The 27,484-nt window shown below is 35.9% G+C and overlaps 2 long non-coding RNA genes across 2 annotated transcripts; one reads left to right on the top strand and one right to left on the bottom strand.

Moving 5' to 3' along the window:
* Nucleotides 1–20,196: 20,196 nt before the first annotated feature.
* LOC148803743 (uncharacterized) lies at nt 20,197–24,827 on the bottom strand. The gene is made up of 3 exons (XR_016081356.1): nt 21,474–24,827; nt 20,986–21,393; nt 20,197–20,904 (listed from the first exon to the last, which is right to left on the bottom strand). It is a non-coding gene; the product is annotated as an uncharacterized LOC148803743 (long non-coding RNA).
* Nucleotides 24,828–25,962: 1,135 nt separating this feature from the next.
* Nucleotides 25,963–27,259, top strand: LOC104601721 (uncharacterized). The gene is made up of 2 exons (XR_735941.2): nt 25,963–26,381; nt 26,533–27,259. It is a non-coding gene; the product is annotated as an uncharacterized LOC104601721 (long non-coding RNA).
* Nucleotides 27,260–27,484: the final 225 nt, after the last annotated feature.

Here is a 27,484-nt window from a genome sequence, read left to right as displayed (position 1 = left end):
CTGACTAATCAGGAACCCTTCAAAAGGAAAGTTTGGCACAAGTCCAGGTGGGCCTGTGTTGGGCCAGGCTGGGCTGTCGGCAGCACAATGTTGGAACATTCCCCTTCTCTCCTTTCTCCCTTACCCCATCCCTTCTCTCTCATTGAATCTCTCCCCTATTCCTTTCACCCTACCCTGGCCTCTCAATTGGTCACATGGAAAGAGAGTTCTCAAGACAAGAAAGAGAGATTCACTTTTCTAATGTTTAGCCAAGTGGCACCACTTTGCCCCACTTTCTCCTAAATTATTTCTAATTCCTATTTATCCTCTCCCCCACTTTTCATATGTATCTATCTAAAGAAATTTTGAATTAAAAATTTTAAGAATTATTTAAATATTATAAAGAAATTATGTAATAAATTTAAAATATTTATTATAAAAGTGTGGATGTAGAGTGAGTTTTTTTGTAACTTCAATTATTGCTTTCCACCTTAGTTACTTCCCTCTCATTAAGTCTTATACTTAAGGTATTAACTCTCATTTTCTCTTATTAAATCCTATATTTAAATTATTTTCACGAATAAATGCTACTAATTATATTTATGTCAATATTTTAACAATATAAACCCATATATTTTAAAATTGACTCAAAAATAAATCTGTCCTTTGTCTAAGTGGTGGCTAAGTAAATCAACCATCCGGATCAAATTAATCAACCTATGAAGTCATAGTTCGTTAATAAAATTTTTAAAATAGAAATAAATATAAAAATTACAAAAATTTTAGAAAAAGTTAGACACATTTATGATATTTTTATTAATCAAATAAAAAAATAAGTATAATAAACAAGAATTATTTTTATTGATAATTAAAATGGAATACAAAAATATAGAAAAAATTGAACACATTTATAATTTTATATTTACACTAATATGAATAAGATTGTGGAACTTTCTTTTGACTAAAATACTCATTTTGAATTTAATCCCTATTTAATTGTGAGGTTTAAATTGTAAATTAAACTACTACTTTTCGCCACATTCAATTCCCTCTATTATCTTACATTATTTTTGAAAAATGAATAAAAAAAGATACACCGGAAACATAAAACATTACAAAAAGAAGAGTCTAGCTAATTAGGTAGGCCTATCATTTTGGATGAGGTGTTTATGTAATAAGATTTGGGTTTTTCAATTTGCATCTGATTAATAATAAAAATAAAATATATAAAAAATACATAAATTTTATAGAAAATTTTGGATACATTATTACTATTATTATCATCATATAGAATCATTATGTGCAAAGCACATGACACTTACTAGTAGATTTAATAATATCTTTATTATTAATAATTTTATATTTTTAAGAAATTCATAATGAAATTATGTAATAAAAATATAAATTATAATTTTATGCATTATTCAATTTAATATCTAAATAATATTTTAGAATTTAAATAACAAAATATTTTAAATAATAAAATATTTAAGATAAGTAATTCTATTTTAAATATTATTTAGAAAACAAAAAATAAAATAAATAAAGAAATTATGTAATAAATTTAATATTGTAAATAACTAATTTTAAATAGAAAATAATTAATAACTAAATCATAATTTAAATATTATTTAAAACATAAAAAATAGATTATATAATGAAATTTAAAAAATTTATCAAAAACACAAAAATAATTATAATATATTTAATAATATTTGATAATAAGAATATAAAATATAAATAATTTTAAATATTATTGAAGTAATGAAAAATTTTAGAGGTATTGAAGTTTCCAAATAACAAAAGTATGTAATGACTTTCAAAAAAAATATTTTAAATAGATATTAAAAATAGAATAATAATTGCAATTATTAATGCACTAATAATAAAAACATTATTTTACTTATATCAAATAATTATAGAAAATAACTTTCAAAAAATTTAATATTTAGTGATAATAATTTTAAAATCTTTATCTATATTTATTATATATTTATATATACTAAAATTAGTATTTATTGTATTTTTAGTAATTATTTATTGTGTTTTTTTTTTATAAATGTCCACCTGTGTAGGTCATCAATAGCCAAAGCATCTCTTAACTTAATCAAAAACCATGTTGAATTGTCCCTACTTTTAGCTTCCACCACAGAATATGCAATAGGAAATATGCCATTATTGCCATCAATCCCTACAGTTGTGAGTATTATACCCCCTATTGCACCAGTCTTGGTGTGGCAACCATTCGGTCCAATAATCTTTCTGCAGCCATCTAAGAATCCATCCCTTGGACCTACAAGGCATATGAAGATTCTCTTGAAAACCCCAAATGTGTCTTCTTCTGAGGTAAATGGGGCATGTAGCTTCACAACAGACACAGGGTTGCTTGCAAGCAAGGCTGTATAGTACTGAGGGAGTATTGTCCCTACTTTCAGCTTTCACCACAGAATATGCAATAGGAAATATGCCATTATTGTCATCAATCCCTACAATTGTGAGTATTATACCCCCTATTGCACCAATCTTGGTGTGGCAACCATCCAGTCCAATAATCTTTTTGCAGCCATCTAAGAACCCATCCCTTGGACCTACAAGGCATATGAGGATTCTCTTGAAAACTCCAAATGTGTCTTCTTCTGAGGTAAGTGGGGCATGTAGCTCCACAACAGACACAGGGTTTGCTTACAAGCAAAGCTGTATAGTACTAAGGGAGTATTGCATATAATTCTGCCAATGACCCCCTGATCCTACCAATAGCCTTAAGCTTAGACATGTGTATTTTTCTCCAGGAAACATTTATCCCATACATTCTCCTGATTTCAGACCTAAGCACATGTCTTGATGACATGTTAGGATCAGCCCTTACCAGCCCTTCAATCTTTGTTGATAGCCATGTATTTGTTGCCTCTCAATTTGTAGTCACTCTCAAACAACTATGTATATCATTGAGGGTCTTCACTATGAAACTACCTCCATCCTGGCTAAGGGATGCATGAATCCTCCAGCTAGGGGTGGATTCGAGCCGAGTCAAGCTGAATAGTACTAGGCTCGAGCTCGGCTTGCCAAAGTACTATAAGGCTTGAGCTTGAGCTCGAGCTCGATTCGAGCTAGAACCTTGAGCTCGAGCTGAATTTGAGAAAAAATGTTTATAAAAATAAAAAATTATATATATAAAATATTTTTATTTGATATTTAAAAAATTAAGAATTATAATATATTCGAGCCTAAAAAATTAAGAATTATATATATATATATATATTCGAGCTCGGCTTGCAAGCCTCACTAGTCGAGCTCTATTGGGCTCGACCTTGGCTCGTTTATTAATCGAGCCTATAAATTAGGCTCGAGCTTGGCTCGAAGATTGGTTGAAGCCGAGCCAAGCCAAGCTTTTCACGAGCTGAACTTGAGACTTGATTAGCTCGTGAAGAGCTCAGCTTGTGGCCACCCCTACCTCCAGCCACAGTCAACTGTAGAACAAACCCTAGTAAACCTACTCTTCTCATTTTTCTTTCTTTTGATCTCTATATCCTCCACCACACAATACTGTCTCAATGCTTGCCTAAACTCTTTCACAATGGCAAACACCATACCAACCCGAAATCTTGGATTGGAAAAGTCAAAATCCCTTGTATTGCCCCGGTCCCTTGGACTGTCATACTCACTAATAGGCTCATAGTCAAACAAGTTAGCATCACCACCATCCTGTACACCCATTTTGTCAACACCTTGATCATCCCCACCTACATGGTCCACATTGTCATGATCCCCACCATCATCATCCGAACCCTCATGATCCCCAACATCATCTTCATAATCCTCACCATCATCATACAAATCCTCAAATTCCCCATCATCAACACCATGATGATCATATACATCATCATCACATTCCATCCCCTCATCATGGCCATGGCTATCATCAGCTACACCTCTTCAACATCAACTACATAACAGTCAATATCATCATCATCATCATCATCATCATCTTGTAATTGGTCTTTTCCCTTGCCACTGCACCTATCATCCATACTAACACACTTGGCTTCGGTATAAGTAATATAGAACATTATCTCACGAAAGTCCCCGTGGGTGGCAAACATTAACATCACATCATTCTTACAACCACGAACACCTAAATGCTCATCTAACTCCCATCCTGGTATCTTGTAGTTGATAGTCATCATGCTTCCAAGAGGTAAACCAGCCAATGAACAGAGAAGTCATTCAAGATGTCTAGATAGCATATTCTGCCACTGTCCACATTATCCACATATCCAACCTGAGCATTTACGTATGATAATTTCCTATTTGTGTCTTCCAATGACCACCATAATTGATGATGAACATGTATCTACTCCCATCCATCACCTACATCATAGATATGGACAAATATAGTTACAATATGCTGATTATAAGCTATAATTATTGTAGTCTATAAGCTACACTATAAATGATTATAAGCTACACAATATGATGGTTATAAACTACTGTTTCCACAAGATTATATACATTATTGGTCTGCATACAACATAAGCTACACTATAACCTACATCATAAGCTACACAATAAGTTACACTATAACATACACCATAATCTACACAATAAACTACACTATAACCTACACCATAAGCTACACTATGAGCCAGACTATAAGTCACATTATAACATATAACATACACTATAAGCTCTATAATCTACATTTTAAGCTACACTGACTATATTAAAAGCATACACAAGCTAAAACATAAGCTAAATTCCCCATCTATAACATTCCAATCATGGGGCCTACATTTATTTATTGGTATTGGCAGTTTCATGTGGAAACAATGTTTCAGACATTTTATCGAGCATCTAGATCCACGTGTGAATCCCATATGCATGAATTAAAGCAAACACATGGGTCCCAACACACCACATATACCTAGATTTGTGAGTGGTTCCCCAAAACCTACCTATCTACCTCAATTCTAAGTGTCGTTTTACCCGGACCGAATGGAGGATTTGTCAATGAATCTCTGTGAGTGGTCGTCCCCCAAAACCTAGCTAAAAAACACATAAAAAGCTAGACCATACCTATGTGATGATAGAAAATGCAAGCTTTTAAACAAATCCTTTTGGAATCCCACAACAAAACAATGAATCAGTTGTAAGAAGAAACTCTAAGAACAAGTTCAAAGAGAGGACAAATGGCGTCCTTCCACTGAAAAAATATGACGGAAACACAAGCTTTTCCATAAAAACATGTTGTGCACTATTGTACTACTTGCCGGAGTTTGTAGCGAAAGTCGTGGAAGATTACTGTGGATCCTTCTCTGCTCGATTTGAGCCTTTAATCAATCCCTCATTAAGGAAGAGTAAGAAAGTAATTTGCAAAATGGGTTCGATTTGAGTGAGACTTAACGGAAGGGTAAAAATGTAAAATCAACTTTTCTGTCCCGATTTAACAACAATGACAATTGTCAAAAAACTTAAGGGTACTACAAGACAATATCTAAATAGTAAGGGTACAACTTGTCAATTTCGTGAACAGCAGGGGTAGTTAACGGAACTTGGACTTCCAAAAAAATTGATTTGGCTTATCCCACCCATTCCTCTTCCTCTCATTCAAGTTTGTTGCCTTTTGCATCTCCATTTCAACTGACGAAAACCTTTGTTGGCATTTCACCGGACTCTCTCACTTGTCAGCATACATTCCCCCGCTCATTCCTCTCTCTCATTTATGAAATTTTTTTAAATAGTGGGGTATTTGGAATTTTCATGTTTCAAGAATTGGGATTCGCCACTAGTGGATCTATAGTGAAGCATGCCATCAACTATACTAAAGATTATTACTTAAAAATGACTTTCAAATATCTATAATTCAGATTTTGAATCGAGCTTGCTGGTTGCTGCTTCCAATTCCTAATGCAAAATGGTTTAAAATCCTTGCAATTCTAACTGAATTCCACTTCCAGAAGGCCGGTTGAAGGCCAACCACAATGCTGATTTTGGATGATTGATGTATTTAGGACCACAAACGAAACCTTATAACAACATCCAGCCAAACGACTCAGGCCTCCCCAGCTAAGGAAGCAAGCTTTTCGTCTTTGGCAGTTTGGAAGTAGTGCAATTGGTTCTTGGTGTATTATTTTGGAAATGGATATTGCAATAGTGCTAATATTCAAATTTCAGACAACCTTTCTGGTGCTGCCATTCAAAGGGATGCTAACTCTTTGGTACAACCCTCCAAATTTTGTTATTTAAGAATTCTCTTTATTGCATTAGTTACTTTGAGACAACGGTGATACGTATGTGGGTTATGGTAACGGCTATTAAAATTCAATTAAGAAATGGTTCCGCCTTTTTTTTTCTCTGCAGTTCCTCAGGTCATGAGTTTAGTGAACAAGCTCAAATTGATCGCAAGACCTGTCACCAAATTATTATCAATCATCCAACATCCAACCTAAAAATCAAAGTCTGATGATATCCACTAAAAACTACAAACAATCAAAATCTGATGAACAGGTCATGGAGTTTTGTTGTTTTCTTTTCCCTTTTCCTTTTCTCTTCTGTTCGTTATCCTGTGACTTGTTTATGGGCCGGGCTCGGGTTTGACTTTTGCCAAAATTTAAATAGACCCGGCCCAAAGCCCAAGCTCGATACAGTGTAAGTCAGGCCCGAAGCCTGGCCCGTGAACAAGTTTTTTTCACTCAAAAAATTTGCCAAAGATAAATAGATAAATATCAGTCTGGATTTCCTACTAACTTCCTCAACTCCCCTCTCTACTAACCCAATAAAATGATTTCAGCTGTACCTAAGTCCTATCTGGTGTAACGATTCACCAACACCTTAATCCCTCTGTTAGATACTCTTTTAAAAAAATATCTATTCTTTATGCATTAATTAAATATTTCTAAAAGTAAAAAAAAAATAATAATCTTGGGTGAGCTGTAACTCTTTTGCCATGAATGAATTTGCCTTACTAGGCTTAAAAAAGAAAAAAATAAAAATATCTATTTTAATTATACACAAATTCCCCATTCTCTCTTTTCCATTTATAATATTCATTGAAACTTTATCGTTGTTTTGTTCAATGATAATGATAGCTTGTTTTCGATTTCCCCAAGATGAATAAATAATTGTTAACTGGCTCCGCTTTCAAGTTGTGGGTTTAAAACATATAAAGATCAAACTGAGTTGTTTTGTAAATACACATTCAATTTCCTCCTATACATTAGATTTTCTTTTCTTCTTGTTGTTGTTGAAGATGTTGGGAAGAGTATTACTTTTATGTTTTTATGAACAATATTGAAAAGGTTTTTGGATTGTGGGAAAAATTTAAATTATTTGTTGTTGCTGCCTGGGATGGGCCGAGGGAAACAAGATAATTATACTTCCAAGATGAGGGTTGGTTGATAAGTCCGAGGTTTGTTGTGGCCGATGCCTGTAGGTCAGCCTTATAGAAGAAGAGAATACGTCAGGGGCCCCAGGTGCTAACCCGTGGCGGAGACTCCGACGGTCAAATTAGTAAAGGTGTGATGGGAGGTGGACAAGGCCAGAGTTAAGATAGCTCAGGCGAAGTCACAAGGGAAGTAATTGAGTTCCAAGTAACAATGTGTTTGGATCCCTCACCTTAGGGGGGTCACCCCTTATTTATATTTGAGACCGCCCGGAGGTAGGTGTGCATGAACGGTCAGGATGCAGTCCGGCCTTATATAACCTTACCAATCACCTGCTTGTTCCATTTTTTCAACTCTCCTCTCAGGGTTTTTTGTGCTTTATTCATCTTGTGCCATGAGTTACCATTATCATTTGACTTCCAGTGTTCTTTAACTAAGTTTGCACAATCATCATATGTAATCCAAAGTCTCTCAAATTTGAATGGCTTTCTTATCTTTTCCTTTGGAGGGCAAGTGTCTAATAAAATTGGAATATGGTCAGATCCTAGAGAGGGGTGGTTCAAGACTGGCTTCCACAAAATTTTCTTTCCACCTAGAATTGGTTAATGCTAGACCTAGTATTTCCTTAACATGACCCAACCCATCCCTCTTGTTGTTCCATGTGTACTTGGGTTCATAACTTATTATTGGTTTAAGACCTATAGATTTGATGAATTTTTTATTTTCCAGAATTTGGTTTCTTGACTTTTGATTACCCCCCAACTTATCTTGGATGCCAAAACCTAAGTTGAAATCCCCTATGCATATCCAAGGACTTGGATCATCTTGGCACACTTTTTCCATAAGGACAAAAATTCTTTTCTCAGTTTCTTATTCGGATTACCATATGTAAAATGAACAACACCAAGGTTCCTCATTATCCTCCTGCACTTGAGCCAAAATCATTCTCTCACAAGCTGCTTTAATTGTGATTTTAACATCCTGATCCCACAATCTGTTACGTAGTAATTGTGTTGGCTCATTTGTTAGGCAAATGAGCCAAAATCATTCTCTCACAAGGACCTTAGATCATCTTTGTTTGGAAAATGATCCATTTCTATTTATCATACTAATTGTGTTGGCTCATTTGCTGTAGCTTAATTCATACATAATAATATAAAGTCATGGTTCTCAACTTACAATCAACTTGGTCTTTGCTAGAACTAGGTCATGGATACATCTGTAAACTAAGTCGTGATGCTCGCGGCCCCACACAACCCTACCCAATATGGGCTGTGCCAAACTACCAGGCATGGCCCGGTAATCAATGGAGCGTATGTATTCTTTCGGTAAGGATATTTATCCATTTTCCTCTTTTATGCATTTTTTTTATTTTTTATTTTAAAAATATAAAAAAATCATTATCATAAATATTACATGGAGAGAGACTTTTGGGTATTCTAAGGCATCTCATCTCAATGTGTGTCATTATACATCCAATAAGTCCATGTTTGAGAGTGCTTATCTTAAAAATATATAAGTACTTATTTTAAAAAATAAACATTTATTTTATATTGGGCATTTGATAGTCTTTTTCTCCAATAAGTACTTAAATAAGCATTTATGACTATTTTATCCTTCATTTTCTTTCAAATTTTATAAAAACACTTTTATAAAAGTACCTTTTCAAAAATACTTTTATGAAAGCATTTTAAAGAAAGTACTTTTATAAAATCACTTTTACGGAAGTACTTTTATAAAAGTCAACTAGGAATAATTTTGGAAGAAAAAAAATGAATAAGTGTTTATTGTATAAGCACTTAAAGAAAGATCAAATTTTGGGCTTAAAAAATAAGCCCTTATTTTTAAAATAAACACTTATTTCGAGCTTATTTCCCAAAGACCAATAAGTGCTTAATGGTGTTGTCCCAACCCAAATAAGCACTCCCAAACATGGCCTAAGACATTTAAGAATGAGAGAGAGACATAGACATTTAAGAGATAGAGGGGGTTGCATTTAAATCTGATTTTTTTTTTAAATATCCAAAGCATTCCATCTCTCATCCATTTCACTTCATACATGTTGTTCATCCATAAATTTTTAACCATTTGGATCACTCCGAATGCATTCATTTGCTTATCGGCTAGAGCTTTTCTGTATAGTGCCTTTTTACAAATTTCTTTGATCTTTTTCTATTTGTCTCTAATCCACCTATTATCCAATTGGTTTCTTTCAGCCACTCCATTGTTACCTGAACCTATCGCTCCAGCTTTTTTGAGGATCATCGATCACTCTAAGGAGCTGTTCGTTTTTCATAAGTTACTTATCCATGTTCTTTTATTGTCCAGGTAAATAAGACAATTACCATTTTAGCAATAAAAATCAATTATTAAAAGGGATTTTTTTTTTGTCTCATCCAAGTGGTGGCAACTTTCCCTTAGGTGGGAAAGTTATTTACCTATGTATGATAGTGGTATCACTCATCTAGGAAAATAATTTTTCCCTGGTTCCCACATAAATCTAAAAAAGAACATGGATTTCTTGGTCAATGGAAACCAAAACCTCATTGACCAACTTTCCCCCGCTCAAAATCCAAAAAAGTGAACCAATCGTAAGGAAAAATCTAGACAAAACAAGGTGAGAAAGCCTTTAATGCTCATAGGAGAATTTTACGTCTTTGTACAGAGCTCCTAGGAGCACTAGGACAAAGGAGAAGGCTAACTATGTTACCAAACTGACATTAAGGTGAATGGTAAAATTACCAAACTTCCATAATAAATTCCTTTTATTCAATCCTAATAATGAATTTGTTGAACTCGTTTGCGAGAACAATTAGATTTTGATGCAAGTTTAGTCTAGTAGAATATGAAAAAGCCTCTTATGAAGTTGTCTCATAAAATATGTGAAGAGTAATTTTTTGGGGATTTTGAAATGTTTGAATGCACGCATGACATTAATTAAATTAGTAACTTCGCTTTACTTGGTTATGTGAAGTTAATTTAATTTAATTTAATTATGTGACTAGCAGGATGACCTAAAAAGAATACAAGAACACATTAAATGGGCAATTTTATTCATATAGGCATATTTAAAGTTAGCTACTTAATTTAGTGTAATATAATTAGTTAATTTAACTTAATTGATTAAATATGGTAAATTAATTTATCATTGATTCAATTAACCTAATTAAATACTTCAATTACATTAGTTACTCAAAATTTTAAAACGAATAATTTTACAAGTACAATTAATAACTTTAAAATAATTAATAAAGTAATAAAAATACATTTGAGCGAAATTAAGTAATTTAACATATGATATGCACTAAGATATTTTACCAAGTGTATACTATTGGAGGCGTTGGGGGAAGGGAGGGAGAAAGAGTGGGGAGGGATGGGAGGGACTAGTTGAATTCTTGGAGAGAGAGAAAGAGAGTGAGAGGAGAGAGAATGTTTTAAAATATTAGTTTTCTTTTGTTCCATGGAATTTGATTGAGACGTTAAAGAGATGTAGATGAAAAGGTCAGATTGGCACAAAAATTCTAGGCTTGGTCATAAGTTTTGTGTTTAGACTTGGTTTGGACATGACCCTGCAAATTTTTAGCCCAATCCGAGCTCACATTAGGCTCACAATTTTGCAAGTTAAGCTTAGGCCCAACTAACTAAAAAAATAGGTTTTTTGGTTAAGCCTAGCCCAAGATTGAGTGTGCATTAGGCCCACAAACTTCCAAGTTGGGTTTCCAATACTTCAATCCCAACTCAGCACTTTCCTAGATGAAATATAATTAGAAGACTTAATTAATTAATTGATTAAAATATTAAAAATATTTATTATTTTATAAAGAATATTAAAAGTTCGTCCAATACTTCAATCCTAACTTGGGGCTTGCGTAGGTTAAACATAATTAGAAGTTCATGGAGAGAGTGGTTGAAGATAAATGAAAATTTTAAAAATAGTATTATAATAGGAGTGGAGAGAGAGATAGGGTTGTCAATGGGTTGGGTCCATGTAGAACTGAAATTAACTCAACAAGAATTACTAAAGGCCTGGAACCAAACCAAACCGATTGGTTCTCGAGACAATCGGGTTTGACCCGATGGACTCGATTTGAAAATATTATATATATAATATTAATTTATTTAATATATTATATATAGCTCAGATCAAGTTTGAATTAGTTCGAGACTAGGTAGAACTGATTCCAACCCAATAATAATTACGACAATATATCAGGAATTGAAACCGATCCAATTAGTTCAGGTCTATTAGGTCCAATCCGATCAATTTATAACCCTAGAGAGAATATATACTAAAAGCAAAGTGGATACAGATAAAGCACCCATTTTGCTTCAAATGGAATCTTAGTGTATGAGGGCTCCATAAACTCATGTAAGATATTTCGTTGTTTTGGCACTGGTGGTGCATGTGGATGTTTATGAGCATTTAATCAATGTAATATATATACTAAAAGCAAAGTGGGTACATACAAAACATTTGTTAATTATAAGAGTTATTATTTGTCAACTTGGAGTTTTTATTAATTACAAGAGTGCTATTAAAAAGCAATCATTGCTTCTTTTTTAATTGTGCATATGACATACAGTTTTCATGTAATTACAAGAGTGTCATCAAAATGTAATTAAAATATTGCCATAAAATTGTTATTACTCTCTTTACTTTTCATTTATTACCCCTTAGTGTTGAATAATTTAAAAAAAAATATTTAGGATTACTTAATTTTATTAGCTTTTTAAAGACAAAAACAAAAAATAAATATCCCACTAGGTCTCACGCATGCCCTCCCCCTTGTGTAAGCCCGGTCATGGTATGAGGATGGTCAAGGTTCAAAAGTCCGAAGGAAGATTGCGGTATTTGTAGGGGTCAGTGATTTAGGAGGGCGGAGAGAGAGGGTTTCCCCTCAATCTTAATCGGTTTTAATCAATAACATGCTATATGAGGCCCTGTTTACAGTGTTTTAGACCTCCATCTTCCATATTTAATTAGCATTATGGAATGTTCTTAAATGATATTGTTCTAGGAAATTCTATCTCTTGAATTGTTTGTAAATAATTAGTGGATAATTGGTCTGGCGCAATCAGATTTGAGCCAGATTTATTCCGGGCTGGCTGGGTTAAAGTACTTATATAAATCCATTGTCTCACACCTTGAGTTTGGATCCTCCTCCAAAAAGAGAAAACTTCATGTTTGCACATCTCATACATATGGGTCTGAATCTCATTGTGAGACATACATGTTAGAAAAGATCTTAATTATTTCTCATTAATAAAATTAAGGTTTTATTTTTAATTAATATTTAATTAAAATTAAATAGGGATGAAAATTTTCCTCGTCTCCATCAGATACATGGCCTAGACGGGGACAGAGATTGCCTGGGGGGGCAGGGACAGGAATGGGGAGTGGTGTCCCAACCCTACCCTGACAGCAATTATATATACTAAATATTATTTATACATATATATTACATATTAAATATAATATGATATTATTTACATTATTTATAATATATATATACCAAAATATAGTTAAAATATTTTATTTTAAATAAATCTATTTTCGAAAAAAAAATTGACGATTTGGGTTCCTAATGAGGAATTCATCTCCATCGTGGATTAAGGATGGAGGGTAAGTTTTAACCCCAATGGGAATCAGGGTAGAGGATAAGGACTTGGGTTGGGAATGGGGAGTATGGTCCACAACCCGAATTTGTCCTGTAGCCATTACTAAAATTAAGGTTTTCTTAGTATTAAGATTTGATAAAGGTAAAAATGATTTAAAATAAAGGTTTATGTCATTTACAAGAAGAGAAGGGTTGAGGCAGGTGATCCCAAGTCTGCTACAACCAAAAAAAGAATAATGTTTAACTATTTTTAAGAAACCCATAAGCTATTTCATTGATTCAAATCATGGAAGAGAACAGGTAAGAGGAAATCAAGAACTAGCGACCAAATCATAGGCTAAGAGGTAGTACAAGCATGTGCGTTTGACTGTTGAAGGGCTTCCACTCTCTAGGAAGCATAAAGATCTGCTAATTTACTTGATCCAACAATCTTTAGGGGTGTTCTACAACATGAATTGTTTTTCTTGTTACCCGTTCCAAAAATAAATCAAAACTATTCTGTTTGAAAATAGATTGTTTCTTAAAATAAAAACACAAAAAAACATGTTCTTGATTGTGTATGTATTTTTTGTTTTTAAAACTGAAACAAAAAACATGTTCATGAACTTGGTTTCAAAAACATGTTTTCATTTGATTATTCAACATCATATTCCATAAATCATATAATTTCTTTTTATTTTTGTTTTTGTTTTTGTTTTAAAATCCAATATTTTGTAGGTTCCAAAAACATGTACTGTTTTTTTTAAACAAAACTTACTTGTTTCTTCCCTTTGAAAACAAAAACAGAGCTCAAAAACATGTTTTTTCTTATTTTTTCTTAATTTTTTGCTGATGTGGTGATTCCAAAAACAAATTAGTATTTTGATTTAACTGAAATTTATGCTATTTTTTATTAAACTACTTTACACAAAAGAGTTCCACCATAATAGCAATATATATATTATAACCAATCAACCGGAATCAAAGAAATGATAACCAATCAGGTGGTCCTTATCAAAACTCATGGGTTTTTTACTGGTCAAAGTCCTTCCAATATATATCATATCTTTCAGATAACATAGATTTTTTGGAAAAGTACACTGCACCACACTGTGGAATAGGGTGTCAATTGACCGGTTTTGGTTTGGATCCAAACCTTATCAAATTGGATTTGGACAGTCCATTATAAATATTGGATTGGGCCAATCCAAAATAAATTGGTCCATATTCTTATTGGTTTGAATTGGACCTAAACCAAATTTCCAATAATCCAATAATGAGGCCAAGCCCTTGCCCAATTTGAAATCAATCAAAACTAAAGCTAGTATAAAATCACTTTTATGAAAGTACTTTTATGAAAACATTTTTATAAAAGCACTTTTATAAAAGTAATTCTATGAAAAGTATTTTTATGAAAGCACTTTTATAAAAATAATTTTATGAAAAAAGTTTTAGAAAAGTACTTTTATGAAAGCACTTTAATAAAAGTACTTTTACACGAAAGCACTTTTATGAAATCACTTTTACAAAAGAACTTTTACGGAAGTACTTTTATAAAAGTACTTTTATGAAAGCACTTTCATAGAAGTACTTTTATAAAAAAACTTTTATGAAAGCACTTTTATTGAAGTACTTCTATAAAATCACTTTTATGAAAGAACTTTTACGAAAGCACTTTTACAAAAGTACTTTTATGAAAGTAGTTTTGTAAAAACACTTCTACGAATGTATTTTTATAAAAGTACTTTTATGAAAGCATTTTTATAAAAGCACTTTTATGGAAGTACTTTTATAAAAGCACTTTAACAAAAATACTTTTACAAAAGCACTTCTACAAAAGTACTTTAATAAGCACTTCTATGGAAGTACTTTTCTAAAAGTGATTTTACAAAATCACTTTTATGAAGTACTTTCAATAAAGTGCTTTTATAAAAACATTTTTATGAAAATACTTATTATCAAAACACTTTTACAAAAGTGCTTTTTCAATGCCAAAAGTGCTTTTATATAATTTTTGATATTTCATTTAGTTTGGATTAGATCCAATCCAATCCATTTACATTTTAATGGATTTGGTTTGTATTGGATTTGGACTGGATTGGGTCCAATCCATTTGTAAGTGGACTCACATTGGACTGGATCGGGTTGAACCAGATCTAGTCCAATTGACACATCTACTGCAAAATTCTGAATTCCACTACAACCCTACACAATTCAAAAGGACAAACACCCCCACCTAAAACACCATTACCTGGTCGTGTATTGGCATCAATTCCGAACTAGCACCTACCCCAACTATACGATGGGGCTAAGAATTCTTAGGGTGTATTGAATAGTCATTCTACCTAGATTTTTCCTATGTCAAAACTTTTTATTTGCATGTAATTTGTGATCAATTGGGTAATTATAAGTTTTTCTTTTTTTATTGCTTTCATTGATTTTGAGGCACCCAATACTGAAAAACAATGTTGGACTTAACCTCGAGCACAAGCCCATCCAACCTCTATTAGACACATGTTACAACTTTGCCTTTTTCAAGCCCACCCAAACTCTATTCATTTAAATAAATTTAATCAAAAGAAAATAGAAATAAAAATATAATTTTTGCCCTTAATAAGACACGGGCAACCACTCTATTGGCTATATTTGACCAAATTTTGTTTCTTGTATAAAAAAGTGTTAAGGTTATTTTTGGAATAAAAAATCATGGACCTAATGGCAAAACAAACACTCCTTAATGAAAGGTTTATTAAGTAAATAAGTTGTAAAACATATGGGATGTTTTAGTAGAATGAAAACTATAAGGTAGGTTTAAGTAAATATGTATAACTATAAAGTGTGCTCTAGTAAATGACCCTAATAGAAACACATAAGAGTATACAATTGTTTTATATTTTCAACTTTTTAAATAATTACTAATTATTCATATTTTATATACAACTTTTAATAATTTTTTTTATAATACAAAAATAACAATAATTAATTTCAGTTAGGTTTATTCATCAAACTTATGAAGCCGACCAACCCGATCAACTCGACTCGAGTCGGTCGGTTTTCTAGTATTTTACGTCACCATTGGTTCAAAAAATTCCCAATTCGACCAAGTTTGATTAGTTTCACTTGGGCCATTTTGTAAACTAACCAAAATCAAATGACCTAACCATGGATATATATTAATATTTTATATTTTAAATAATTTTTAATATGAAAAAGTGAGAAATTTTCTATATCTCTTAGTCTAAAATGTTTTATTTCATAAATCTAATTTTAAATTTATTTTTTAATAATTGCACTGTAATTTTTAAAATTAAATTTAATTTTTAAGTTTAAATCTTTTGAACCGACTGACCTTTTGTGAAAACTGACCCAAACCGATACAACTTGAGTGGGTCGGTTTTCACAAAAGGTCAGTTAGGTTCAGTTGACCAACTCCCCAACCTGACCAGGTCAATTTGGTTGGCCAAATAGCTTACGACCAGACCAAACCAACTCATGAACACTCGTAATTTTAATTAAATTAATAATCTTATCTCCGATAAATAACAATAGTTTAATCTCTAATAATTATTGAAAGTTTAAAGCGAAAATACACAATTATTGAAAATATATTGATAATGAAAAAAATACAATAATTACAAAAATACAATAAGTACTAAAAACATATTAACTTAGTCAATAAATAGTATAATCTCTAATAAATATAAATTAATCAATAAGTTATAACAAAAATACAGTAAATACAATAAGTACAATAAATTAAATTTAAAAAATTCAATAATAGTAGTTTAATTTACATTAATTATTGAAAGTTTTCTATTAAATAACAAAACAAAATAAATTTATACATAATCATTGAAAGTACATTTATCAAAAAAGACAATAAATAATTACTGAAATACAATAAATATTAATTTTTGTATATATAATTATATAATAAATATAGAGTAAGAGTTTAAAATTATTATTAATAAATATTATTTTTTTTGAAAGTTATTTTCCCGAATTATTACTTGATATAAGTGAAGTTAGTTATTTGCAATATTATGTAAAAATATTAAATTAGTATTAATTTCAAAATTATTTTATAATTATTTTTCTACTTTTCAGAATTTTTTTAAATTTATTACATAATTTATTTATTTTAAATATTTAAAATCTAGTTATGTTAAATATTTTGTTTTTTAAAATATTTAGTTACTTAAATACTTAAATAATATGTAAAATATTTAAAATTTAAAATATTAATTATTTATTGAATTTAATCATCCATAAAATCATAATTTATACTATTATTACATAATTTTATTATTAATTTTGTAATATATTAAATTATTATTAATTTCAATATTATGTTATAATCATTTTTCTACTTTGAAGATTTTTTTTTAAATTTATTACATAATTCTGTTATTTTAACTATTTAAAATCTAGTTATAATAAATATTTAAATAATCTATAAAATATTTAAAACTTTTTGTTATTTGAGTTTTATTTATTTAAAGCTATTACATATTATTAAATATTTGAAAACGTTTAAATTGATCATCCGGAAAAACATAATTTAAATTGTTAGTACATAATTTCGTGATATATTTTGTAAAAATATAAAATTATTTTTTGTGTTTTTAATAAATATTTTAAAGTTATTATTTAATTTTGTTAGAATATTTAAATAATTCTTAAATTTTTTAATCCAAACTTTCTTTAGATAGATATAGATAAAAAGTAGGGGAGAGGATAAATAGGAATTAGATATAACTTATGAGAGAAACTCTCTACTAAATTAGAGTTAATTATGGAGATAAATAGGAATTAGAGATAATTTAGAAGATAAATAGGATTTAGAGATAATTTTAGAGAAAGTGGGGGATAGTGGGGGAAGTAGTTTAGGAGAAATTTTAGGAGAAGAGATTATTTAGGTTCTATGAAAGTACATCTCATTGGTTGTTTCAAAACTGACATGGAATAAAAAAAAGAATTCAAAAAAAGGAAAAAATTTCTTTACTGCCTTAAGCCCGAGGTGTCCGGGAGATTGAAGAAATGGTCCATCGAGCTTAGCGAGTACGACATCCGGTTCGAGCCACGACCAGCAATCAAAGCCAAGTCTTGGAGGACTTTGTAGTAGAATGCATGTTCATCACACCGGCCCCTGAACTGTCTGAGCCCGCTCGCACATCAGAGGTGTCAACCAGTGCGGCACCAGTCCCAGTCAGAGCAGTACCGACCTGGGACGAGGAGCCCTGGATCCTCCATGCTAACGGCTCATCCAACCAGTGAGGAAGCGGTGCGGGACTGATATTGTACGACCCAAGCGAGGTGAAGCTGGAGTATGCTCTTCGGTTCGGATTCGAGGCATCAAACAACAAGGCGGAGTATGAGGCACTAATTGTCGGGCTCAACTTAACGAAGGAAATGGGAACGAAGCACCTCTTTGTTTGTAGCGACTCTCAACTAGTGGTTAACCAAGTCAATGGTGACTATGAAGCTCGTGACTCGACTATGGCAGCCTACTTAACCAAAGTCAGAGAGATTCTATCAGGCTTCAGTTCTTGCTTCATCAGGCAAATCCCAAGGTCCAAGAATGCTGAGGCCGACGCTTTATAACGACTAGCAAGCATGAGCAATAACACTATGTGAACTGTGTACATAGAGGACCTACCTCGACCCAACATTCTCGGGGGAGCAGAAGAGGACACTCTCATGTTGCAAATGGAACCAAGCTGGATTGACCTGCTCGTTGATTATCTGCTCCACAGGACCCTACCTGCAAAACGCAATGCAGCTCGGAGGGTAAAGCGTCAATCGGCCCGGTACGTCCTTATAGATGGACAGTTGTACAAGAATCCTTCACGCTCCCCTACCTACGTTGTCTGCGACCCTCAAAAGCTGAGCTCGTACTTCGTGATATCCATGAAGGTTTATGTGGAGGACACTTGGGGGGTAGGGCCCTCGCCCAAAAGGCCTTAAGGTAGGGTTAGGAAGTATCTTACTACCCTGTGGCCTTTTGTGCAGTGGGGAATCGACATCCTCGGTCATTTTCTGCCGGCAACCGGGCAGAGGAAGTTCTTGGTCGTGGCAGTAGACTACTTCACGAAGTGGATGGAAGTCGAACTGTTAGTAAGCCATTACAGCCTGGAACGTGCAAAATTTCTTTCAAAAAAATATCGTGTGCCGTTTTGGACTGCCCAAAGTCTTGATTTCGAATAACAGGAAGCAATTTGAAGACATCAAATTCCAAAACTGGTGCGCTGAGATGGGGATTCAACAAAACTTTACTTCGGTAGCACATCCACAAGCAAATGGGTAGGCCGAAGTGACGAACAAGGCTATCCTCCGTGGACTGAAAGCTCTCCTAGCGTGAGCTAAAGGGTTGTGGGTGGACAAACTGCCTAGTGTTCTTTGGGCCTACCGAACTACCATCAAGACCGTAACCGGCGAGACGCCCTTCAACCTCACATACGGGATGAAAGTCGTAATCCCAGTAGAGATTGAAGTACCGGCATTACGGCTTGAAGCTTATGACGAAGAGACAAACGACGACAAGCTTAGAACCAACTTGGACCTCATCGAGGAGGTACGCGATTTGGCCAACATTCGAATTGCAGCGAGTAGCTCGGTTTTATAACGTCCGGGTCAGGAAGCAAATATTTCGAGTAGGCGACCTGGTTCTTCACAAGGTAATGGTACCTGAGTCCGCATGGTAAGCTCGGTCCGAATTGGGAAGGTCCTTATAGGGTGAGACGGGTGTTCGGAGAAGGAACTTATGAGCTCGAGACCATGGAAGGAAAGCGGGTACCTCGTGCTTGGAATATCGACAACTTAAGGAGATACTACTTGTAAATCTCAACGCAAGCAAAATACGGCTAAGTCCTTAGATCACCAAGTTGATCCTATGGACAACATGCTAGAGAGAGGACTATGAATCACTCCTAGAAGCCTAAGGGTCGCGGTGTCGAGCTGACAGAAGATCTTGGGACCACAATAAGTTCTAGTTGCCTCTTCGGCCTACGCTATTTATGACCCGGTCGCCTCCTTAGCACGGGCTCATTAAAACCCAATCGCTTTAGCATGGGTAAGACAAAGTAGCCTGGGTGCAGACAGGTCGGACATGTATACCCTATAGTGTCTGCTCGCCCCATTGTTCCTATTCGAGTTTGGGAGTGATCTATACTTTGAGTACAAAAAATTTTGCACACAAGGAGTTTTGTGAAGTATTTGTATTTCATTGATAAAATGCTTTCAGTACAAAAAAAAAATATTACAACTATTTAGCCAAGCTCAGAGGCTCGGAAAATCAAGTATTTAAAAAGGGAGGACCAAGAAAAGAGGCACCAATCAGTTCGGGGCTCCTCATCCTTAACAAAGACTTCAGCGGGCGGATCTGTCTCCATACGGCCCTCGGCGGCATTAGCCTCCTCTCCCTCGTCATCGAGTAGGTCGTTGTCGCTCTCCACCTCGGAGTCCAGATCCTTGGCGGCTTCAACGGCCATCTCCTTGGTGATCTTGGATGTGGTGATGGCACTGAGGTCAAGGTGGGGAAATTCACACCGGGTCAACCACCTACTGAGTTTAAACCCCTTGCGGTAGCCCGTTGTCCCCACCTTGACCAATCTTTCTCGAAGTAACGCCGAAGACTTATACTCCTCGACCGCCTTGACCTTGGCCTCCTCCATCACCTGAAGCAGGATTTCAGTCCGTTCCTTCACGTGAGCCTCGAGGTTCTCGATCTCCCTCTTCAATGCCACCTCGCGCTCCTCGAGCTCCTTCTTCTCCATCATTAGCAGAGTCAGCAGCTCCTTCTTATCTCGCGCGTCTTTTTTCAGCTGGTTGATCTCATTGCGAGCTATGTTGAGCTCGAAGTGGGCACTTCGGGAAGACTCCTCGGCTTCGAGAACTCGCTTTAAGTTCACCTCAGACTGGTAGGCCAAGGCGTGGATAGAGGAGTTCACCTGCTAAAAGAAGAATACAAGTATCAGTATGAAGAAAAATCTAAGTATAAGGCAACTTGAAGGCCAAGTTTAAGTACGCACCACCATACAATGCGTGGCCGCTCGGGCCTCGAGCTAAGCAATTGGCAAGTCAGCCCAACGAGTGACCTCCTTGGCAAACACCATGTCCTTGCTCTTGAGAAGGCCAAACTTCGGAGTCAAAATGCTCTAGACTGAAGTATCGCTACTCGAAGAGGTGGCGGCCGTTGGAACGGGCTCTGAAGATGTGGTCTCCTCGGGAACACGAGGTGGAGTGGTCTTGCCTGGGTCGTCCTCAACCAAGTCAATTACGGGAGGTTGTTCAGCGACGGGTGGGTGTTCGGGCACAGATGCGGCGACCTCAGTGGTGGTGGTCTCCGTATGGAGGCGAGCCTTCTTGGAGGCCCTTTTCTTCTTCCCCCTTTTGCATGCTCCCGAAGAGCTCATCAGCGGGGATGTCATCCATGGCAACTGCAATAAGTGACGAGCTAAGTCAGATATAACACTGAAGTAAAACAAACAAGGAAAAGGTTCAACAGTTAGCGACCTACCAGGAGGGCTTAGACCGGCCTGCACGAGCTTCTCCTAGATCACAAAGTTTTCGAACTTCAGGCCGAGCTTTGCCCAAGATCGGACCTCCTCCCTTGTGTTCCTGTCCAGTCAGACGCTGGGGTCCTGGATGGCTTCCCTTCAGTGAGTCGGGAAAGGCCACCCCTCGATGTTATGGGCCATGAAGTAGGGTCTCTTCCAGGCCGACACCTTGTTAGGGAGCTCGTGCAACAGCTTGTACCCAGGGCAAGGAGACATATAGTAACTTCACATGTGCTCGGGTAGAACGCAGGACGAGTTCTTCTTGATGGAAAGGATGGAAGAAAAGATGTCAAGGTCTAGAGGACGGTTGTAATCGTGGAAAAGAGAAATGGTACCTACGATGTTACGGATGGAGTTCGGGTGTAACTGGTCTATGGCAATGTCAAAGAATTTAATGACTTCAACTATGAAAGGGTGGAGTGGAAGACGCAGCCCGACTATGAGTTGCTCCTTGAAGACCACGATCTCGTTGTGGCCATGATCCCAAGGAAAGTTGTCTAAGGGAATACTATATACGAAGTCATTGGGAAGTTTGTACCGAGCTACTAAGGATAGGAGCCTATTCGCTGTCATTATTGATGGGTCAAAGCTGTCCGGCAGGCGACCTCGGTGGAAGTGGAGGCCGATTTGCTAGAAACTTCTCTCTCTCGCCGAGGTGAGTCCGCCTCGAATGGATTGGGGTCCACATCCTATGCCGAAGTGCCCACCTCGGCAAGATGAGGCTCCACGGTCTATGCCAAGGTACCCACCTCGGCCCCAACGGACTCTTCGCTCCCATCTAGAAGACTATCTAATCTAAGACTAGACATACTAATGGAAATGACAACGGAACCAAAAGCAAAGGAAAACAAACTCACCAAAAGAAGACCGAAGAAAGAGAGACGACCTTGGACCCAAGAATAGCTGACACCAAGCTGGATACTTGAACGCGACCTCAAGGACTTTGGTTTCGCGGTTTTGTGGCAAAGAAAATGGGCCCTTCAGCCCCTATTTATAACCAATGTATCCGGGAATCAACGATCAAGATCTATACGATCCAACGGCTCCTAAGAAAACCGGATACATGCCTCCCCAGGTTGAAATCAATTTAGTGCACGTTTTGACATCTGTGGAAACTATAATCGGCTTGACATCTACACATACCTAATACGCGATCTAGGTCACTTCCTAGTTGAGTCAGACAAACGAACAAGTCCGACCAACGGTCTGCCTACCACATCACCTAGACCTCGTGCCAAATCCACCTAGGCTCGTCATGAACTCCCTGCGCTGGATTAGAACCCCTAGCACAAGGAGTGGGGGGCAATTGATGAGGGGTAATTTGGCATGACCTAGTAAAGGTCACGTGGACGCAATCTGCCCGAAGAATGACAACTCAACAAGGAGAGCCTAGTCAGCAGTTTTCAGAGTTTGGATGTTCGACCACCTTGGCATAGGGTCACCTCGGTACAAAAATCACCTCAACGCAGAGTCACCTCGACATAAAGGCACCTCGGCACCCAAGCCAGTTCGGGGCTCAGGAACCTAAGTGATACGTAATCGACTCCAGAAGATTCCCAACAGACTCCGAATATCATGGGATCACGCCGTGTAACATCAGGCCTTATCCTCTCCTCGTCCGGATCGAGGGACGACAATAAACTTTATTGATTGATACGTTACCCCCCGACTAAAGTGGAAACGGATCTCATCCACTAAGGCCGCAAATCCTAGAACCGTTTCGCAAGACCCATGATAGCTCACCTATATAAAGGCATAAACCCCTCCAGGGTCCAGGTACGTGCGATTACTTACATTCAAGATCTTTAGCATTCAAACTTTAGCTCGCAACCACTACAAGAATACTGACTTAAGCATCAAAGCGACCTCCCCGAGTCATCCACCCCGGTCCCTCTGATCCCTGTTTTGCAGTTTGATCCAACTCATCACGCGAGTACGTCCAAGCAATCCCTCTAGCTAGGAGCTTTCAGATCGTGCATCGTCAATTTTCATCATATATATACATATTTTTTTATATAAAAATAAATAATATAACAAATTTATGAAATATAATATAAAAAAATATATTTATAAATAAATAAATAGCATATATATGTATTATATATATTTATTATAAATATATATATCGAATCAGATCTTCTCATATTGGATCATGATCCAATCCATTTGCACCCTTAATTGTTAAGCACTAACCATAAAAATGAAATATCAAATTTGCCCTCCACTATTTTTCAAATTTTCAAAAGAAAACCCAAATAATGAAAAAATTTAAAAAAATGAGGAAACAGATCGCGGCTTCAACGATAATGTTTCAGAGATAAAACCTCTTGACGATGAAGCACGCCAAAAGCAACTTCCCCCAACCGCCGGAAAGAAAATAGGAAAGGGGAAGTGAGGATTCTGGGTGTTACAACAAAGAGAATGGTGGACAAAGAACACCAACCAAACTAAACAGTAGAATTCAAAATTTCAACGCTACTGGTCCAGCAAAATTTGTAGACACACGAGAGAGCTTCCACCGCTTCCCTCCATTTTCCTCCAAAAGATCTGCTGTATGCTGCACAATACTTTCATCAACTTCATCAGAATCCCACGTAATATGATAAACTAAACCTGTTCTCCAGAGAAGAGACAGTAGCAGAACCCCCAACAAGGCAACTACAATCACCTGTAATATCCGACGGAAAGCCGCATGCTTGATGCGGTTTTTCCTATCCAAAATCATGAGTTTCTTGTTCAAAGAAACAAACCCCAAAAGACTACCAACTACAAGACTAATTACACCATCCACAGCCAACGAAGAAAGAATCAAAACTTAATAAATGAACAGGTCAACATCACAACTCACAGAACCCATTGAATATTAGATCAAACGAAATAAAGGGTAAGAATCATACACCTCTATACGAGTATCCAAGGCTTGAAACGAAGACAAGCTCTGCATTTCACACCAAGCTTTTGATGCTGCGACCAAATCGAGGACCCCCAATACGCAAACACCCAGAAGCACTCTAGTTTCTGCTAATACATCTGAAAATCTCTTAGCTAAGGACACGGATCGTATAATTCAACACACCATAAACAGACGAAAGAAGAGAAGCCCACCATCAGATACATCGAATATCAAACAGGGTTGCTATATTCTAAAAATCAGATTTGCTCAAGAGCAGAAAACCTCAAAAGCCTTCTAGCTAGACGACCCGACTCCTTGAGTCCTGACTCTTGAGGGGCTCTCGTGGAAACTGCAGGGAACCGTGGAATAAGACTAATTATTCAAGGGGAGTCCTCCAAGTCTTTGGCCTTCATGATACTTTTGAGCCTTCAATTCTTTCTGTTCTCGTTTAGTAGGCGGAATGGATTCGGAGACGATATGCACAAGGTTTTTAAAATCGAACTGGACAACGAACCGGTCAGGGGCCGGTTCTCAGGTTGAACGATCCAACTGTTTGAACCGAATGAACGGCTCATTCTGATAAAAATAAAATAAAAACCGCCAAACCGTTAAATGGTTTGACAGCTTAGGTCAACGGTTTGCTGACCAAATCAATGGTTTACTAACTAAATCAACGGTTTTTGGGAAATAACTGTTCTGGGGTAAAATGGAATCGGTCACTGATCAGTTCCCTTTTTCCGATCTGATTTTGAAAACTATGATATGCACGACATGAACAAGGTGGAATCCCTCGATGACTTCTATAGTGGTGAGACAACGATCATGCTGAGTAGGGCTGTTCACGAGTCGGGTTGGGTCGGTTTACTGAGGTTTTTCCAACCGACCCGACCTTGTCGAGTTACTTGAGATGGAAACCGAAATCGACCCAGTGTTAAGCAAAACCGACCTAGTCGGTTTGAGTCGGGTTGGATTGGTTTGGGTCGGTTTCGGCTCTAACTTCATCCATGCCCCCCATGGCCCATGTGCCTGTGTGGTGCAAGTTTGGGTTGTCAGATATTTTAGTTTTTATGTAAAACTGAAATATCTTTATTTAACAGTTTTAAATATAAAATATATTTAAATTCAAATTGAAATATATATTTAAATAGATTATATCGATTTAATTTAAAATCGAAATATATATTTAAATAGATTATATTTAAATACTTAAGTAGGAACTAAGTCGGTTTGGTTCTGATTGGTTTCTGTTTTCACACAAGAAAACCGAAACCAACCCGAACCATCGATTTATGAATTTGTACAATCCGAAACCGACCGATACTGATGAAAACCCGATCGACTCAGATTAGATTAGTCCGGGTTGATCGAATTGGGCCTTCTTATAAACAGCCTGAGATGGGAAAAACTTTGGCCGTTGGGGGCAACAGCTTCTGCTGTTTGAAAATATTTTTGGGAAATGCCACGTTATCATAGAGTAGGGTAAAATTGTAAGTGCTCTTTATTTCCTTTTAACCACATAAACATAAACATGGACATGAATTGATGAACGTGTCCAATCTAAAAAGAGAGCGAATCCTGTGAACTCCTTAGATCACGGGAAACGTGTACCCTCCAAATAGTATTGCCCTCTGTAAAATGGAGCTCCCTAAACTTCCGTTAATGGGATGAATCTGGTTTGAATAGGATAGAAAAATACAAAAAAAAAGAGAAAAAAGAATCCATCAACGGTACTCATTACATTACCGCTCGTAGAAGCCGTTGTTTATTTTGGTGGAATGGTTTCTTGAGTTACATGCGTCTAACCAGTGGAGGAGGTGTTGAAGCTCTCTCGAGGGACAATCGTAGGCTTTAAAAAGGGGATAGTTTTTTTTTAATGGCTAACGTATTTGTTTCCAGCCTTCCAGCGCCAGCTTGTGCAAGTATCACTGAATACATCTAAAACCCCATGTTTGCGTCTTGATCTTCCTACTCCTTTGTATGAATTTGGATATTCTTTTAGTTTTTTTTTTTTCGGATAGCTTCGATTTCTAGGTATTTTGTTTTGTTTTTTCAATGAAGGGAATGATCATTAAGTCACAGCGGCATGGGAATACATCTAATTCCCATGTCTTCTTCCTTGGGCAAAGGTGGCAGCTCAACCGACACAGCGGCGTGGTGGCGATTCGGCTGCAGCAGCTGAACCCAACAGTTGTATTGGGGGTGGTGGTTCCCGAAAGGATGGATGTTTCTCGGAGCTTCAATCTATTCCAAATGCGCAGAGATTGTTAACGGCAGCACCACTAGAGTGGAAAAATGTGGCTTTGGAATGAAGATTAGGAAAGTATGTTTGTCGGAATTTGTAGATTTGGCTAGTCAAGAACAATCACTTTTTCGATGAATCATGTGCGACATAGATGACCCATCTTCTGGTTTTAAGCATTCATTCCAGGGTGGGGGTTCTTCGGAGGAGTTTAAAGGCAATGCCGGGATCGTCAACAAGGCTTTGTGTTGGAATCCGTTGGGAGAGGAGCTTTTGGGAGCGGTAATGTAATAAATACTGCCAGTGCCGGTGGATTCAGACAGATTCTTTTCATTTTTTATCTTTTTTTATGTCGTTCAATCGGATTCATTTATTAAAAGAGTTGGAACATTAACAGAAGATTCATTTTGAAGAGGGTGGCGTGCACACTTGCTATTGAGAGGACAAGTTGGTTATTAGGATTTTGGTTAGAAGATTTATACAGGGATCAGGGAAAGTTTATTTTTTTGGGTATATAAATGATACCTATCTCGTAAGTGAGTAAATAATTTTTTCACTTAAAAAGAAAACTGCGGACACTTAATGGAATAAAAACTCCCTTTATCATAATGGAATTTTATGATTAAAATAATCATTATTTATTTACATGAGAAATGCACTAGATATATGTTTCCAAAAAAAAACTTATTCAAAAAACTACATTTACCCGAATAAATAATTTACAGGGCCTTAAGATTTCACGCTTCCCGAGAATTGAGGGGTTCATAGGATTCACTCTCGCCTTAAAAACGAGAGTACGAGTGCATGTAACCGGTATAAGACAACTCAGCACGAGGGAG

This window comes from Nelumbo nucifera, chromosome 1 (assembly GCF_055504915.1).
Source record: "Nelumbo nucifera cultivar China Antique chromosome 1, China Antique-T2T, whole genome shotgun sequence".
NCBI lineage: Eukaryota > Viridiplantae > Streptophyta > Magnoliopsida > Proteales > Nelumbonaceae > Nelumbo > Nelumbo nucifera.
Note: the sequence above shows the minus strand (reverse complement) of the source record. Positions and strands in the feature narration are given on the sequence as shown.